The sequence below is a fragment of the Mytilus edulis genome, chromosome 14 (genome assembly GCF_963676685.1).
Source record: "Mytilus edulis chromosome 14, xbMytEdul2.2, whole genome shotgun sequence".
Lineage (NCBI taxonomy): Eukaryota > Metazoa > Mollusca > Bivalvia > Mytilida > Mytilidae > Mytilus > Mytilus edulis.
Genome location: NC_092357.1, coordinates 1,152,774 through 1,173,332, shown reverse-complemented (window position 1 = coordinate 1,173,332; position 20,559 = coordinate 1,152,774).

Below are 20,559 nucleotides of genomic sequence, written 5' to 3'. Positions count from 1 at the left end.
TGGTCATCACCATTCAACTATAAGTCGTTTTGAGAATAAAAATCAGGCAAAAAACGATGTTAAAGACCTTCCGAGATCAAGAAGACCCCCTATACCATCTGCTAGGGAAAATCAAGCATAATGAAGGTTGGTCAGAAGGAAACCAATTACATACAATACAATCATAAAAAGAGAGTGATGGCCATACATGAGCCTTTATACAAGAACTGTTCGAGATTGACTCATCGCTCCTGGTTATCGTGCGCTAAAATCATTTTGGTGATCTTCGCTTACGAACAGACAAAAAGTTGTCCGTATCCAATGTAGTGCAGAGCTCGACAAAGTTGGAAATTAGTATCGTGGAGGAAGATCCGTTGTTCCAATGGAATTCGGTTCATCTTCCTTGGCCCGATCGTAGCCCGGATTTGAACCATATCGAGCATATATGGGACACTATTGGTTGCTGCTACCTTAGCTACAGTTTAGTCGATTTATGGCAGAAATCAGAAGACGTTAATAGGCGGTTATCCGTTTGAAAGGGGGATGTGCACAAAGTACTAAATCTTTGGCGTATAACGATCAACCATGATGTGAACAATTATCTTAGGATTAATTTTGAAATGTCTGACATTGTAAAGTTCGACTACAGTAAAAGTTGTAAAATGCATTTTTTGTGCAAAAAACACTTCATTTTGTTATTAAAATTGTGGTTAGATAAAACATTTTTTTTCCATACATTTTTTGTTCTTTTAAATGCCATAAACTATGTTTCAATATTATGCTTCAAATATTTTATCATATTCCATCCAAAATAAGATACTGAATTTTTCAATTTATACAAAATCAAGGTGTTGCAATGCTTTTTTCCATGTGTATATCAAAGCAACAAAAGAAGACCGATGTTCGAAAGTCATAAATCAATTGAGAGAAAAGAAAATCGGATTACAAACTAAAACTGAGAAAAAAACCCATCAACTATGAGAGATAAAACAACAAAACAACAGAAACACTAAAGTGCAACAAAATACAAACGACAATGTAACAAACAGAAAAAAAATAAAATAAGATAACAACTGCCATTTTTCTGACTTGGTACAGGACATTCTAAGAAAACATGGGAGTTAAACCTTAGCCGCAGCAACGCTCTATTAGGAAAATAATTATAGAAAATACAAGCCCAGGAATACCGTATTAATTGGAAGACATTTGGACAGACCCCGTATGCAGGCGCTGCTGGAATGTTGCTACCTAGAAATGGAAGGTTTCGAATTGGGAAGCTGACTACGTCTCGTTTAAAACATATTACTCAAAATTTGTCGTTCAGATATCAATTCAATAAAAGTCACGGTATTCAGCAAAAATGGATTTTTCCAATCTCTTAGTGACTTTTTGTCATACAAAATTGAACTCCAATGTTGCGATACTTAATATGTGATGCTCACCCAAGAAAAAGGTAGGATTTATTTTGATTGCGTCTTAGTGTAAACATATTTTATTAATTATATTCAGGTACATACATAGGCATTTACATAATAATACAAGTGAAATAATTAATAGGATCCAGAAACAAGCTGTTAGCTTATATTAATCCGTTTCCTGATAACATTTCATATTGTAATACTCAAGGAGTAAAATGTTAAAAAAAATAACAATGTTACACTAGATGAAAAGAAGAAAAAAAAACCCATATAATAAGGTTGTGACACACAAGAAAGAAGAAAAAATATACATCGGAAATTCAATAATAAAGTGTATGTTTCTGAACAATTATTTAAGATATAAGTATTGCGTCTTGAGTGTACTTTGATAAAAGCACATGAGAATCATTTGGCATTCTTACCGAAAATACTGCCTGTATTTAAACTGGAGACGAAAAACACCAATGAACGTTTGAACTCATTAGCCTAAAAATAAAAAACGAGAGAAAAAAAGCAAAAGACAAGCAACATTATACAAAACATAGAAAACTAAATACTAAACAATTTGAAATTGATTATCCAAGCTTTATTTTTGTATATCTAACATGTTTCTTATCTTTAACTTTATCGAAAATAAAGACGGACTGTTCCTCGATCTGATCTTAATTCAACCTGCACAATACAAGAGAATAACACGAAAAAGGATTGTTCATTTAACTGTCAGTTGGTCTTTATACTTTCTATTTATGAAGCTTTCAGTTAATTTTCGACCAATGAGTTTAAAAAAACCCTTTGGTATCATTTGCTTCTCTTTTGCAGGTTTTCAATTAAAAAGTTTACAAAAATACATACACGCTGTATTTCATATTAACTTGTTTACCTTTTGATTAATTCATACACACTGTTTGTCTGACTATCTAATATAACCTTTCTGACTATTTGCACATTTGTTACAAACTGTAGTATATCTTTTTATTCCATTTAATTGTATAACACAACTGCTATAATTTCAAAGTTATTTAACAAGTAAAGATAATGACATTTTCTCATTCTAGACAATCTGATTCGTCTAATATAAGGTTTTACATTCAAACATGAACTCATTAATTTAACTTAATGGAAACGACACTCAAGATGATCAAAGTACATGCAATGTCTATGTTTTTATTGTGATTGGAAATCAAACTAGCACACAATGTGTTTACAGCAACGTGAGCAGTAAAAGATATAGATTGTATATAGGTAAATCCAACAGAAGGTATTTTCTGTTTAAAAATCATAATTCGATTGATTTTGAGATTGATTTTTACAGAATTGCTTTGGCAATAATTCTTTTGCACCAATGCATTTTAGTTTCAGAACTGAAGCATTTATTTGTGGGAAGCATACATATACATATAGGTTCGTTTCGTTAACATAAAATTACCCTATATATTTCTTTTGATGCTTTCTCCCTTTAGATTTAATACTTTTGCAAGACTTTATTTTCACGAGACTACACTTTAGGTAACCAATTGCAAGCAAATGGATCAATTATACCATAAGATGAAAACTAATTGTTACTTAGTGTTTTTAAAATAATAAAACAAATTGATCAAGTGTTATATATTACATTTTGTAACAGGCAGTGTAATTGTACTTTAAAGTTAAGCATGACACAGACTCGTGTTAATATCTGCATGTATTATATGTATATAGGTGTTGTCCGTTTTACTCAGTCGTTAATTTTCTACTCATTTGTTTCCAGACTATTGGTGATTCTCTCGTCGTTTTTCTTTTTCTCAGATGATTTTGTCTGTATGTCCTACGCTATTATGTGTTGGCTGCCCTTTAAAAGTAAAAACTTTCAAACATGTAAAGGAACACACCAAAAGGTTACATGATTTGGAAATAAACTTCGATATCGGTTTTCGATATCACAAACTAGTCAAAACATTTACTAAATTTTATCATCGGTATAAGGACATCATTCGTAAATATAGCTCAACATGCAGACTTCTTCAGGTATTTCACATCCAATTTTTTATGGAAATATTCTTTATAAAGCACAAAGGTGTCAGTATTCATCTAAAAAACTAACAAAACCTTTGAATAGACTTATTAAGAAGGGATATAGTTACGATACTGTTGTCAGGTCATTAAAGATTGCATATTTTGGCGTTAATATTGATTCACTTATAGGGTCTTTGTATCGGAACTAAACACATTTATTAAAAAAACAGTTGTTGGCATGACACGGGTTATGTTCTTCCCATATATGTTATGATGATATGATACTAAACCCCTAACGGGAAGGATTGTGCCTGATGTTCATATGATGAAATCATAATCTTTCAGTCAGTTTAATTGAAGTCTGGAGCTGGCATGTCAGTTAACTGCTAGTAGTCTGTTGTTATTTATGTATCATTGTCTTTTTGTCTATTTTCTTTGGTTACATCTTCTGACATCAGACTCGCACTTCTCTTGAACTGAATTTTAATGTGCGTATTGTTATGCGTTTACTTTTCTACATTGGCTAGAGGTATAGGGGGAGGGTTGAGATCTCACAAACATGTTTATCCCCTCCGCATTTTTCTACATTGGCTAGAGGTATAGGGGGAGGGTTGAGATCTCACAAACATATTTAACCCCGCCGCATTTTTGCACCTGTCCCAAGTCAGGAGCCTTTGGCCTTTGTTTGTCTTGTATTATTTTAATTTTAGTTTCTTGTGTACAATTTGGAAATTAGTATGGCGTTCATTATCACTGAACTAGTATATATTTGTTAAGGGGCCAGTTGAAGGACGCCTCCGGGTGCGGGAATTTCTCGCTACATCGAAGACATGTTGGTGACCTTCTGCTGTTGTTTTTTTCTATGGTCGGGTTGTTGTCTCTTTGGCACATTCTCTATTTTATTCAAATATTTAAGATAATAGGCTTATAATTGTTTTCGCCAGACACGTGTCGTCTACGGTGGCGTTTGAAACATTTGTAATGTTACATGAGATACAAAATAGAAAGCATTAAAAACTAAAAAAACGGTATAGGAAACAACCAGACGCATATAAACAATGTTTTACTTCTTTAACCAATTTGTGCTCAACATAAACATAATACATGTTTATCTGTTTTGAGATATTTTCTGAAGCGTATACGCCCAACTCGTGTGATATCGAAAGGGTATTTATAACTTGACCTACTGTTTAATTGCAATCGATGCAAAAAGGTTTATTGTTGCTGACAATTTACATAATAACATTGATGGGGTAGTCAGGAGCTTAGTAACTTGCAAATAGAATTGTAAACTTAGTAATTTTATTATCAAATATTTATTTAACTTAAAGAAAAACAACATTATCAAAAGAAAACGTCACACTCAATTTGTAAAAACATTGTATTATTGGAAATTATCATAATTTTATTACATTTTTTTATTTTTCCAACAGAAATCAGGGATTGTTTGAGTATGCCGATATAGTCTTATGACAAGCAACACATTCCTGAATGTTCATAGTCAAGAACTTGCAACCGACACATTTGATAACCAAAGTTATACATGACATATGAATAATTAAATAATAACTGATATGTTTTGCTTCGGCTTTGCTGTTCAATTTGTTGCATCTGACTATACCTGTCGTTTATTATCATCACTATCATCCGATTTTTAGGCATGACATTTTAAAATATCAAAAAAGGAATTTTAAATATTATAAAAGGGTACCTATTCATATTTATATCTTCTGTTTTTTGTTCGTTTGTCGTTATGACAGTTGAACTTACCATTCCAGAGCACCTGAGATCACCGCTAGTTTTGGTCGGGTTCCTGTTGCTTAGTCTTTAAGTTTCTATGTTTTGTCTTCTGTATTATAATTTGTCTGTTTGCTTTTTTATTTTTTGCCAAGGTTATTTTATTTTCAATGTATGAGTTTGTCCCTCTTTTTGAAGTAAAATCAAATAATATAAAAGGGTATCTGGTTATATTTATATCTTCTATTTTTTGTTTGTTTGACGATATGACAGTTAAACATATCAAAATAAAAAAGTAAATATTATAAAAGGATACCTATTTATATCTATATCTTCTGCTTGTTATTTGTTTGTTGTAAAGACAGTTTAACATATCAAAATACAGATTTAAATATTATGTAAGGATACCTATTTATATTCATATATTTTGTTTCTTGTTGGTTTGTCGTTACGACATTTTAACTTACCATTCCAGAGCACATGCGATCACCCCCAGTTTTTGGTGGTGTTTGTGTTGCTTAGTCTTTAGTGTTCTATGTTGTGTCTTCTGTACTATTATTTGTCTGTTTGCCTTTTTATTTTTAGCCAAGGAGTTATTTATTTATTTTCATTGTATGGGTTTGACTGTCCCTCTGATATCTTCCGTCCTTCTTTTTGAAGTAAAAACACATATTATAAAAGGGTATCTGGTTATATTTATATCTTCTATTTTTTGTTTGTTTGACGATATGACAGTTAAACATATCAAAATAAAAAAGTAAATATTATAAAAGGATACCTATTTATATCTATATCTTCTGCTTGTTATTTGTTTGTTGTAAAGACAGTTTAACATATCAAAATGCAGATTTTAAATATTATGAAAGGATACCTATTTATATTCATATATTTTGTTTCTTGTTGGTTTGTCGTTACGACATTTTAACTTACCATTCCAGAGCACATGCGATCAACCCCAGTTTTTGGTGGTGTTTGTGTTGATTAGTCTTTAGTGTTCTATGTTGTGTCTTCTGTACTACTATTTAAAATTGAGAATGGAAATGGGGAATGTGCCAAAGAGACAACAACCCGACCATAGAAAAAAACAACAGCAGAAGGTCACCAACAGGTCTGTCTGTTTGCCTTTTTATTTTTAGCCAAGGAGTTATTAATTTATTTTCATTGTAATGGTTTGACTGTCCCTCTGATATCTTCCGTCCTTCTTTTTGAAGTAATAACACATATTATAAAAGGGAACCTGTGTATATTTCTATTTTTTACTTTTTGTTGGTTTGTTGATATGACAGTTTAACATATCAAAATAAAAAAACGTAAATATTATAAAAGGATACCTATTTATATCTATATCTTCTGGTTTTGCTGGTTTGTCGTTATGATAGTTTAACAAATTACATATCATATCTGTAAAACGATTACGTCTCTACACTAAGTTTAGCTCTATTATGGTATGTTTTCATTTTCTGTGAAAACAAAATTGATTTCATCTAATTTTTCATATTTGCCCAACATCTATTTCAATCAATACAGGGAATATCAATAATTATTATACCTCAGTTATCATTTTCTATATAAAATAAGTACACAATATTTTCACTATTTTGCAAATTACAAGCTTTGAACTATTGGACCGGTCAAAAATTTCCAACTATTTGATCTGGGTGAAACTATTTGACCTGGGTGAAACTATTTGACCGCAATCGTCATCATATTTTGCGGAATTTAAATGCAGCTACACGATTGGAGGATTTTGAAAATAACGCGAGAGTAACGACGTTGTGTTTTACCTATTGTATCTAGTATAGGATTGACGTCAGTGCAAGACGTAGCATTTGGACATATCTATGAAGTGAACGTTGTGGTTTGGTTACTTCTTTTTAATATTACGATAATTGATTTATCACCGCCATTCATTGTCTGTTGTCTTTTTCGATATGATAAAACGCTTATTGACTAGATATTCGTGGAATCGTAAGTTTATTGTTCCTCGGATACAACTATTGCCCTCGGCTACGACTCAGGACAATAGTAGCTCCTCGGTACAATAAACTTACTATTTCACTCATACCCAATCAATAAGTATACACTGTTTTATGTTGATGTGTTTCCTCATGATTTTAGTTTGGTAACAGGATTTGTATTTTCTAAATCGAATTATCCCTATTGAAAAGCTGTATACTACTGTTGCCTTTATATATGCTGTGTTCTATGTACAATTGTTTGTCTGTTAGTCTACTATTTTTTTTATTCATGGCGATGTTAATATAAATAAGAAGATGTGGAACGAGTGCCAATGAGACAACACTCCATCCAAGTCACAAGTATAAACATTTAACAGTTATAGGTCAAAGTAAGGCCCTCGTACAAAGCTATAAAGGACCTCTCAATGATGACTAGTTTAAAACAATCGATGCAGTAAAAAACAACAACGGTCTAATCTATATAAAAACGAGAAACGAAAAACATATATGAACCACAACATAAAGATACAATATAGCTGTACACAAACAGTATTTTGTTTTCGGAGTACAAACAAAGTATTGGTGTACATGTGGCTTTCAATTTTTGCTCAACATAAACATGATACATGTTTATCTGTTTTGAGAGATTTTCTAAAGCGTATACGCCCAACTCGTGTGATATCTAAAGGGTATTTAGAACTTAACCTACTGTTTAAATGCAATCGATGGAAAAAGGTCTATTGTTGCTGACAATTTACAATATAACATTGATGGTGTAGTCAGACGTTAGTAATTTGCAAATAGAATTGTGAACTTAGTAATTTTATTATCAAATATTTATTTAACTTAATGAAAACAACTTTATCAAAAGAAAACGTCACACTCAATTTTATTACATCATTTATTTTTCCAACAGAAGTTGGGGATTGTTTGATTATGACGATATAGTCTTTTAACAAGCAACACTTTTCCGAATGATCATAATTAGGAACTGGAAACCAACACATTGAATAGCCAAAGATATACATGATATATGAATAATTAGATAATAACGGTTCTGTTTTTTTCCCGCTATGTTGTTCTATTTGTTGCATCTGACTATACCTGTCGTTTATAATCATCACTGTCATTAGATAATTAGCCATGACATTTTAACATATCAAAATAAGAATGTTAAATACTATAAAAGGATATGTATATTTATATCTTCTGTTTTTTGTTGATTTGTCGTTATGACAGTTTAACTTACCCTTCCGGAGCACTCGAGATCACCCCCAGTTTTTGGTGGGGTTCGTGTTGCTTAGTCTTTAGTTTTCTATGCTGTGTTTTCTGTAATATTATTTGTCTGTTTAACTTTTTATTGTTGTCAGTTTATTTTCAATGTTTGAGTTTGACCTCTGGTATCTTTCGTCCCTCTTTTTTTAAAAGTAAAAACAAATATTATAAAAGGGTACCTGTTTATATTTATATCTTTTGTTTTTTGTTGGTTTGTCGTTTTGACAGTTTAACATATCATGTTTGTAAAAAGATTACGTCTCTACACTAAGTTTAGACCTATTATGGTATGTTTTCATCTAACTTTTCATATTTGTCTAATATCAAAACATGGCATATTAATTATTGCTGTATGTTGATGTGTTTCCCTCAATTTTAGTTTGATAACAGGATTTGTATTTTCTAAATCGATTTATCCCCATTGCACAGCGGTATACTACTGTTGCCTTTATAAATATTCATAATTATGACCTACCGAATTAGACTATTTACCGGATTTGTAATCACATAAGCAACACGACGGGTGCCACATGTGGAGCAGGATCTGCTTACCCTTCCGGAGCACCTGAGATCAGCCCTAGTTTTTGGTGGGGTTCGTGTTGTTTGTTCTTTAGTTTTCTATGTTGTGTCGTGTGTACTATTGTTTTTCTGTTTGTCTTTTTCATTTTTAGCCATGGCGTTGTCAGTTTATTTTAGATTTATGAGTTTGAATGTCCCTTTGGTATCTTTCGTCCCTCTTTTACTGTTGCCTTTATAAGTGTTCTTTGTAAAATTGTTTGTCTGTTAATCTTTCTAATTTGTTTTATCAATGTCGTTGTCAATATAAATAAGAAGATGTGAAACGAGTGCTAATGAGACAACTCTCCATCCAAGTCACAAGTATAAAAATTTAACAATTATAGGTCAAATAGTTATCAAAAGTACCAGGATTATAATTTTATACGCCAGACGCGCGTTTCGTCTACATAAGACTCATCAGTGACGCTCAGATCAAAATAGTTAAAAAGCCAAACAAATACAAAGTTGAAGAGCATTGAGGACCCAAAATGTCCAAAAGTTGTACCAAATACGGCTAACGTAATCTACTCCTGGGGTAAGAAAATCCTTAGTTTTTTCGAAAAATTCAAAAGTTTTGTAAACAGAAAATTGATTAAAATGACCATATAATTGATATTCATGTCAACACTGAAGTGCTGACTACTGGGCTGGTGATACCATCGGGGACGAAACGTCCACCAGCAGTGGCATCGACCCAGTGGTGTAAATAGTTATCAAAAGTACCAGGATTATAATTTTATACGCCAGACGCGCGTTTCGTCTACATAAGACTCATCAGTGACGCTCAGATCAAAATAGTTAAAAGCCAAACAAATACAAAGTTGAAGAGCATTGAGGACCCAAAATTTCAAAGTAAGGCTCTCGTACCAAGCTTTTAAGGACCTCACAATGACTAGTTTAAACCAATCGATACAGTAAAAAACACCAACGGTCTCATTTATATTAAAAAAAAACCAAACGAAAAACATATACGAACCACACCAACAACCGAAAACCGCTGGTCTTCATAAACATACGTGTAGATACCACTTTTTTAAAATGTAAAGATTGATTTTGTCAAAATATCTTTGTACTTTATAATGTCGGTAATTATATTTCAGCCCAGTATTCAGCACTGACATGAATTAGCATTGATATGGTTATTTTTATAAATTAACTGTTTACAAAATTTAGAATTTCTAAAATACTAAGGCTTTTCTACCTCAGGAATAGGTTTTCTTAGCTGTATTTGGCAAACTTTTAGGAATTTTGGTTCTCAATGCTTTTCAACTTCGTACTTTATTTGGCCTATTTAACTCTTTTTTATTCGAGTGTCACTGATAAGTCTTTTGTAGACGAAACGCGCGTCTGGCGTTTTACAAAATTTAGACCAGGTATCTATGATGAGTTTATTCACCTAGACAAGTGTATTGCGACAAAATATTGCACGTTTACATAAAATATAATGTTGATATTCAGATAAATCATCACAAATTGTTATGATACAAGTAAAACAAATATTAGCGATACAGAAAACAAGCAAGTTTGCCTTAACAAATCTGACTTCTTTAATCTTATGAGATTTTCTATATTAGACGAAAAAAATATAACCACTCGATTCAAATGCTAACTCTCTTTATAACTTTTGTTAATATGATTTCTAATACAACAGCAAATTGTCTTATTTATCTATCAGTACATATTTTTAGTTGTTAAAAGCAAATTATTTCCTTTGTTTATATCAATCAAAAACAAAGGAATTACATGAGCGTGGGTGCTAAATATTACAAATTTAATTGAACATATCTATTTCTAAATTACTTTATAATTTATCCATTTTCATCAGAAAACAGACAATACTGTTGGTTTACAAGGATCGTTTAATATTTTATATCTACTTTAAAAGGGGGATATACAATAGCTATTAACAGATTTAAAAGAAAAATGAGAAATGGTGTTTTAGACTTCGAAAACAAAAATCATAGAACAAAATAAAAACAAGTAAATATAAAAAAGAATATGTGGTATGATTGCCAATGAGACAACTCTCCTTGAACGACCAAATGACACAGACATTAACAACTAAAGCGGTATACTACTTTTGCCTTTATAGATCACCGTAATGCCTTCAACAATGAGCAAGCATAAACCGGAAGGTCAGCTTTAAAAGGCTCTGAAATGATAATGTGAAACAATTCAAACGAGGAAACTAGCGACCTCATTTATGTACAAAAATTAGCAAAAAAAAAAATAAAAATGTAAAACATAAACAAACGACAACCACTGAATCATGTGAATTACAGATTATTACTGCGTTATTTGAAACAATCCGGGTTTCCTTTCCAAAACTCCGACTTTTAATTAATTATCTTCAACTTTGTATTATAATTAATTAATTCCAACTGTTTTGATATCTGATGAATCTGTTGAAGACGTAGGTGTACTGTTTCTTTCATCGACATTTTTTACTTCTGTGTGTGTTGCATTTTAGATTTTCTGTTGTGTTGTTGTTCATCTCCTATATTTGAAATGGTCCCTCAGTTTTAGTTTCTGGCCTGGATTTTGTTTGTTCTCTCAATCGATTTATGAATTTCTAACAGCGGTATACTATTGTTGTATTTAATTTTCGTTTTTCGTTTGTTGTAACGTTGGCCTTTCAATAGTGTTTTTACATGGATTTTCTAATATAGTAAGTTTATGTTCATTGGTTAATATTTTCAAAGCTCTGAGAGATGATAAGAAATAATAATTTAATTTTGGATGTAACGCGTCTTCTGATTGGCTGACGTTATTTTGTTATTAGCCCATAGACAAAATTCAGTCATGTGACCGTGACGTCATCAACATTTTTTCATGGTTTTCTACGGTTTAAAATGGAATTTACAATTAAATTATAAGAAATGACTGTAATATTTTTTCTGTCTATTCGAACCGCTACGCGCGTTATTCAGTGTGCACCATATTTTTAATGTTATCTCTTCATAGACAGAAAAAATATTACAGTCATTCCTTAATTGGTATTATTATCTTAATGTATGTAAAATCCACGAAACTTTGATTTAAAATTATAATAAACACCATCAAAGGTTCAAATATATATTTTTCGATTGTATTTTACGAAAATAAATGCTCAAATGTGTAAATGGCCTTCACAAAGACATTTGAAATTTATATTTGCATAAAAAGCAAAGAGGGACGAAAGATACCAAAGGGACAGTCAAACTCATAAATCTAAAACAAACTGACAACGCCATGGCAAAGCAACAATTCATTTAATCAGTAGATCTTGTAAACATTTTCTTTTTCTTTTTCCTAGCTGTCAAATGAATGCATTAGAAGGCATCACTATCACATAGATGTAAATCAACGGGAGCTTTTTTCTGTTTGTCTTTTTCTTTTGTAGTCATTTGTTGTCAGTTTGTTGTCAGTTTATTTTCGATTTATGAGTTTAAATGTCACTCTGGTTTCATATTCTTGGCTCTCTCGTCTTCTTCCGAATTTTTTTTTTTAATATAACCTGGAAATCAACAAATGACAAAGTTAACAGAAAAATGACATTGACATATCATCTTTTACGTCTTGAAGAGGTCATTAACAACATTGTATCAAGTGATTTATTCACGATAATGACGTCACGAGTTTATATAACATTGTTTGTGTTTGTAGCAATAGCTGTCGTAGAAAAACACCTAGGGTATACTTAGGCTGTCTAGTAATCAGTGTTCCGTCTAATGCATTCATTTGACAGCTAGGAAAAAGAAAAAGAAAATGTTTACAAGATCTACTGATTAAATGAATTGTTGCTTTTTGACAACAAAACACATTTCTTTATCCTGTTCATTTGTTGACATTTCATTCAAGACCACAATGATTAATGAAAGCTATTGTGAGTGACCGCACATTGATTGGATTTTTTTCGCAGCAAGAAGTGATGAGGGATTTAACAAATCTGAGTATATTGAGAGTTTGGAATAACATTTATATGACAGTTCTCTTCTTTGACGAGAAGTAATGTATATCATATTATGTTCCGTTTGATAACTACAGCCGATGCCAGAAGATTTATTTACTGATGTTTACTGGTGTTTTGGCATCACTATCACATAAATGTAAATCAACGGGAGCTTTTTTCTGTTTGTCTTTTTCTTTTGTAGTCATTTGTTGTCAGTTTGTTGTCAGTTTATTTTCGATTTATGAGTTTAAATGTCCCTCTGGTTTCATATTCTTGGCTCTCTCGTCTTCTTCCGAATTTTTTTTTTTTTAATATAACCTGGAAATCAATTGTTTCAAATAAACTCATCATAGATACCAGGATAAAAAACGTATATTTACGTCAGGCGCGCGTTTCGTCTACAAGGGACTCATCAGTGACGCTTAAATCAAAATATATTTAAAAGGCCAAATAGAGTTCGAAGTTGAAGAGCATCGAGGACCAAAAATTCCTAAAAGTTTTGCCAAATACAGCTAAAGAAATCTTTTCACTAGGTAGAAAAGCCTTAGTTTTTCAAAAATTAAAAGTTTTGTTAACAGTTAATTTATAATTATGAACATATCAATGATAACTCAAGTCAACACACAGAAGTGTTGACTACAGGGCTGGTGATACCCTCGGGAAATAAATTTCCACCAGCAATGGCATTGACCCAGTGGTGAAAATAATAAGGGAACTAGAATCTGGTAGTCAATGATATCAGTACGTTAAGACTACGTTTATATAGGTAAATAATTTAAGGGATTTTAAGATTGGTTTTTTTTCTTATATTATCAGATTCGTTGTTATCTTCTTTATGATATCTATACCAAAAGATACAATCTTGGTTTTTAAAATAATGGGGGTGGAGTAGACAATGATAAAAAATAGTATTAAGTAGTCATTACCAATATAAATTAAATGCGTTCTTAATTTAAGTGAATATTTAGTTAGCTGATCGGGATATATGTACTAACAATTTCAAAGTGTAATGCATATGTTTTTAATTTGAAAAATACGTTTACTCATTAATGATAATACTAATTTGTTTCATTTTGATGGATAAGATAATATACCCATACTTATGATGTTCTAATGACGATAATTGCGCCGAAAGTCGCATTACACCAATACAATATATATTTGTCAATTCAATAATACATGTTGATTAATGGTGTTTAACGCCACTGTATATACTAATATGCTTATTTGTTGCGGAAGCACGAGAGCTTTGATCATAAATCAACTCTAGGTTCCAATATCGTTATAATATCTGTATACAAAAAAAGTTTTGAACTCACTTATGGAATTCGGCCATTATTCATGTTGTTTTATGTTGATTGATATCAAGATAGCATGTTAATACAATGTATCTAATGAAAGTTAAAGTTCAATGACCAATAGAATTACAAAATTAATAATTCATTACTTCCTTTTCGTGCCATCATATCAGATACAAATGTTTATAGTACACATCATGATCTAAATCACCCCTAATGTTGTAATAATTTATTCTAGCAAATATATTAGAAATAGCGAAGTAGCATTAAATGATGTCAAAACAGGAAGCAATAATCTTTTAATTTTGTAAATATATTGGTCATTAGCTTTTAACATTATTATCGGAAAAAGCCTGCTATCTTTATATAAATCGACAAGGAAGGAAAGAAATAGTAAACAAATTAATCAATGAAATAGTTTTTGTTTGCCCATGTAACTATAATGTACCAGCATCGTTTGTCTCTCCAGTCATTGGACACATTGCAACATTGTAAGCTAAATAGACTACAAGACTATAAGCCAACATTAAGTGAGGAAGAACTTGACAAAATGCCCACAGAGAATAATCTATGGCTTGGACAATAAAATTGAGAATGGAAATGGGGAATGTGTCAAAGAGACAACAACCCGACCAAATAAAAAACAACAGCAGAGGGTCACCAACAGGTCTTCAATGTAGCGAGAAATACCCACACCCGGAGGCGTCCTTCAGCTGGCCCCTAAACAAATATATACTAGTCCAGTGATAATGAACGCCATACCAATTTCCAAATTGTACACAAGAAACTAAAATTAAAATAATACAAGACTAACAAAGGCCAGAGGCTCCTGACTTGGGACAGGCGCAAAAATGCGGCGGGGTTAAACATGTTTGTGAGATCTCAACCCTCCCCCTATACCTCTAACCAATGTAGTAAAGTAAACGCATAATAATACGCACATTAAAATTCAGTTCAAGAAAAATCCGAGTCTGATGTCAGAAGATGTAACCAAAGAAAATAAACAAAATGACAATAATACATAAATAACAACAGACTACTAGCAGTTAACTGACATGCCAGCTCCAGACTTAAATTAAACTGACTGAAAGATTATGATTTCATCATATGCACATCAGGCACAATCCTTCCCGTTAGGGGTTTAGTGTCATACCATCATAACATATATGAGAAGAACATAATCCATGTCATGCCAACAACTGTTTTTAGAATAAATGTGTTTAGTTCCGATGCAAAGACCTTATCAGTGACTCAATATTAACGCCAAAATATGCAATCTTTAATGACTTGACAACAGTATCGTAATTACATCCCTTTTTAATAAGTCTATTCAAAGGTTTTGTAAGTTTCTGAGGTGAATACTTACACCTTTGTGCTTTATAAAGAATATTTCCATAAAAAATTGGATGTGAAATACCTGAACGTATTAGAAGTCTGCATGTTGAGCTATATTTACGAATGATGTCTTTATACCGATGATAAAATTTAGTAAATGTTTTGACTAGTTTGTGATATCGAAAACCCTGGTGTAATAATTTTTCAGTTATACATAAATACACGATTAAAAGTCTGATGTATTGTGAAATATAAAACAAGAATACCTGTAATTTTCGAGGTGGCTAATGCGAGTATATTCTTATTAATCCTTTTTATACTCTCGGGAGACATTATTAACTCATTAATCCGTATAGGAAGAAGTTGTAATTTCACCAATCTCTCTGATATCTTGGGAGCCCTGAAAATGACACATATAAAACAATGCAAACGAGAAAAATAACAGTCCAATTGATGTACAAAAACATGAACTAAAACCAAGTATGTAACACAGCAACAAATGACAACCGCTGCAATACAGATTCCTGACTTTGGACATGCCCATACATACAGAAAGTGGCAGAGCTAAATATGTAAGCGGGATCCTAACCTCCCCCTAACCCTGGACATCAGTACACCATATGCTCGGATTGTATTATTACCTACTTATCTTTCATATACACTAGGAATATATTTGCACATACTCATTTTTATTACAGGATGGAGGAAAATTAATCCCCTGCATTTTTGTCTAATATAATGTGAGCAAATAAATACATAGTCAATATTTCTTATATGTCGGAAGCTGTTCAATACCTCCTTACTTCTCTCCTTAATTGTTTACGTCAAGCAGAATACTCGTTTATGTCATAATGTAAAAAATCGTTATGTTTGTTGCAAAGACTTAACGAAAACACATCATTCAGAAAAGATTAACCAATACATAATACATTGACGCAAAGAAACGCTTCAGATGCATTTCATATTTATAGTTTCATGCTCATTTAACATACTCTCGTACTTACAGTTTTCGTAAGGTGTAATGTATCGGGAAAGTGTGCATATATGTCAATATGTCATCATTTACTAAACTGAATAAAATTACATTCAAAGCCCTTTTTTGAAATTATCTTTGATAGATTGAAAATAATGTTTGTTTTTTCTTTACGATTATGCCAAGTTACCTTATTTCCTGTACTTAAATATTTCACACTGAATGGAGTAATTCACTTATTTGAAATAATTTGTATTTTGTAATTCGGTATTTGTGATATACAAAATGAAACAAAAGCAAATCAAAAACACTTAATTTTTGTGCCAGGCACACTTATTTTTATAATGTTCATTATAAACGCTCAAATTTAAATGTTTTAATGTCAAAGATGTATAAAAAGTAGAATCACAAAAATACTGAATTCCGAGGAAAACTCAAAACGGAATATCCGAAATCAAATAGCAAAATCTAATGATAAAAACAACAACTTTCATATTCTTGACTTGGAACAGGCATTCTCAAATATAAAAAATGGTGAATTGAACCTGGTTTTATAGCGCTAAACCTTTCACTTGTACACCAGTCGCATCAAATCCATAATATTTACAACGATGCGTGAACGAAACAGACGTAATAGGCAAAATTGTCAAAATAGGGGTACATAAGTCATCACCGTGTCATAATCTCAATCATTTTGTTTTTTATATGCACCAACTGACAATTTTGTTTTTAAAACATCGGACAGCATTCAAATATATAGATCCAAGTACTGCAACAAGATTTAACAATATTTCACCACTCAAGACAGTAAAAATTTCTTATTTAAAGCGCTAGGGTATATACTAGCTTTTTGAATTAATAAAAATTAAAATGATGAAAATGTAGAAATATCGTAATACACGAGTTATAGTGGTGGGATCTATTTCTCTAATGATTTCATGTTTTCTTTATAAAGATATATATATATATATATATTTTGAAGTAGTGGTAATTCAAATCTAAATATATTGTTAAGATAATAGTGCGTTAAGGCCATACGATACAGTTACAGCGGAGGTATTGACGTTGTTTATGTAAAAAGTTTGTTTGTTGACGTCAAACTGTGACTTATCGGGGAAAAAAATGCCGTTTTCGACTGATTTTTATAATTCAAACTGATTTAACTTGAAAACGAGTTCAAGGACCCCTATTTTTAAAATTACATTTGGTTTGATTACGTTAGAAGAATATGTGTATCAATTTTCATGAAAACGTATATAATGCAATTTTTTTTTTAAATTTGATAAATGTACAGAACAAAGGACGTTATTTTCTACATCAATGAACAATTGATAAATTTAAGATATTTCTAAACAAAAACAAATCATAAATTTAAATGATACTGATATAAAAGAGACAATATAAATAATTTAACAAAATACAGACCGTGTTTATCTTTTAAAAAAAATGCATTTCTTTCGGAAGGAAAAATACGTCCACAAATCCGAATTTGAGCAAATGTCTGAAATTTCGACCTCATTATACTCCAAAAATAACACATGAAGGTATAGTTTTTATTGCATATTTAATTTAATCAGGTACACAATAGCCTATATGCAAATTTTCATTAAAAATTCAATACGGGATCATAAAAGAGGGACGAAAGATACCAAAGGGACAGTCAAACTCATAAATCTAAAACAAACTGACAACGCCATGGCTAAAAATAAAAAAGACAAACAGAAAAACAATAGTACACACGACACAACATAGAAAACTAAAGAATAAACAACACGAACCCCACCAAAAACTAGGGGTGATCTCAGGTGCTCCGGAAGGGTAAGCAGATCCTGCTCCACATGTGGCACCCGTCGTGTTGCTTAAGTGATTACAAATCCGGTAAATAGTCTAATTAACTATACCGTATGCCCTTAAATCAATTTGAATGTTGAAAAGGTTTTGCATTTCGATATTCCTTTTTGTATTTCATCAATGGACTCCCAATACATGTCTTATAGATCTTACAAATAAAGCTATTATGGCAATCAAAATGTATGAAAATTGACTGCATAAATGAACACGTCCCTTTAACATCATAGCATGCTTGGTTATTTAGGATCAATAAACTTCACGACACTACAACGACGTAACGAACAAAAACAAAACCATCTGCTAATAAAAAATACAAAAAAAAAACCCAACACAATAACGAATAACACACCAGATATTATTAGCTTGAACTGATACAGGTATACCATTGGAAGGAGTTTAACTAAAAATTGTTATTGAATACATGTCTAGTTCATGCTATCGTTTTTTTTATGTATTGGATTTCTTTGTTTTTACAGTAGGACAAAAAAGTTAAAAGCATGAATGGTTCGGTTTCACTTTTTTGAGTAGGTTCAGTAAGACCCCTTTTTGGCCCCAAAATAGAGCAGTTTTACAAAATTGTGAAAATGTAATCTTTTAGCTATTTATTGGAAAGAGGAATGCTTCTGCTACATAAATATGGGCTGTTTTTGACAATATAATGCACATATATCGGGTAAAAGCTTCATAACGTCATGCTAAATTACTGAAATCTTCACAATTTCAGCATTTTAGTTAAATTTTATACGGTTTCCGTCTAAAATAAAAGTGGCACAATTCGTGTTCATTCATTATATTGAAATGTAAGTTGTATTTGATAGTAAAACATAACATATATAAAGGTTGAGGATGAACACGAATGCGGCCACTTACATTTTTGACAAAAACCAACTGAAAAGTGACGTTTTTGGGCATTTTTGATAGACTTTTGATATTTCAGTTTGAATCTGAGCGTTTCTAATGACTCAATCAGTTATAATCTTTCACATAAACTAATTGAATCAATAGAAATAGACACTTAAGAAATTAAAAAGTGTCAAAAATCTTTCGTTTTATGAACCTGAAATTTGAAGCCCAAATCGGTCCTTACCGGACCTACTCCTGTCTTCAACAGTCTTTGATGCTTCGTGAAAAATCTTTTGATATATTCATATTTTGTTTTATATCGCATACACATTTGCAAGATTTGCCAATATATACATATAAAAATATATAAAAACAAATACTATTTGAAAATCCATCTGCTTATTTTCTTGTTTTTGAAGATATGTTCTTTTCCTTTCGAATGGTTCATTAGAGGAACTTTTCTCTCTTCATTATCACGTCGAAACTAACAAGTATGAATGATCAGCTGTAGTAGCTGCAGGGTTCAAGAGAACAATTAGTTGAAGATCACTTAAATAGTAATTGTGCAAGGTTTCGTCCTGTAGTATCTGCAGGGTACAAGATAACAATTAGTTGAAGATCACTTAAATAGTTATTGTACAAGTTTCGTCCTTCATGACACATCTTCAGCGTATATAATTGTTCGGCATAATATATGACAATATCATAAGTGAAATGTAGTATATACAGTCCTTGGATGGTGTAAACTTCCCACTAACACCATACACTATTACACCATACACCATACACCATTACACCATACACCTTGTACCATTACACCATACACGTTACACCTTTGCACCATACACCTTACACACATTACACCATACACCATTCCCCATTCTATCTACACGATCCAAAATTACCCATTAAGCAATTAAATTTCAAATATTAAGATTATTGTTTATGTTTACAATTCGAGAAAATGAAATAAAAAGAGCTTCGTTTTCAACCAATGAAATGTCGTACACCATCATTCACACCATTCCCGATCGAACGTTACACAATCACAACATTCCTCAAACACCATTACGCCATTCCCCAACACAATGCACCATAGCACCATACACCTTACACCATTGCACCATATGTCATACACCATAACACCATACACGTTTTTTTTTGGGAAGTTTACACCATCCAAGGGCTGTATGTATTCATACACATCCAGATATTTTGACTTTCGCAGTTTTAATTCACCGTTCACAACATATAAAAAAGAAGATATGGTATGATTGTCAATTAGACAACTGTTCACAAGAGACCAAAATGACACAGATATTAACAACTATTGGTCACAGTACGGCCTTCAACAATGAGCAAAGCTCATACCGCATAGTCAGCTATAAAAGGCCCCGATATGACAATGTAA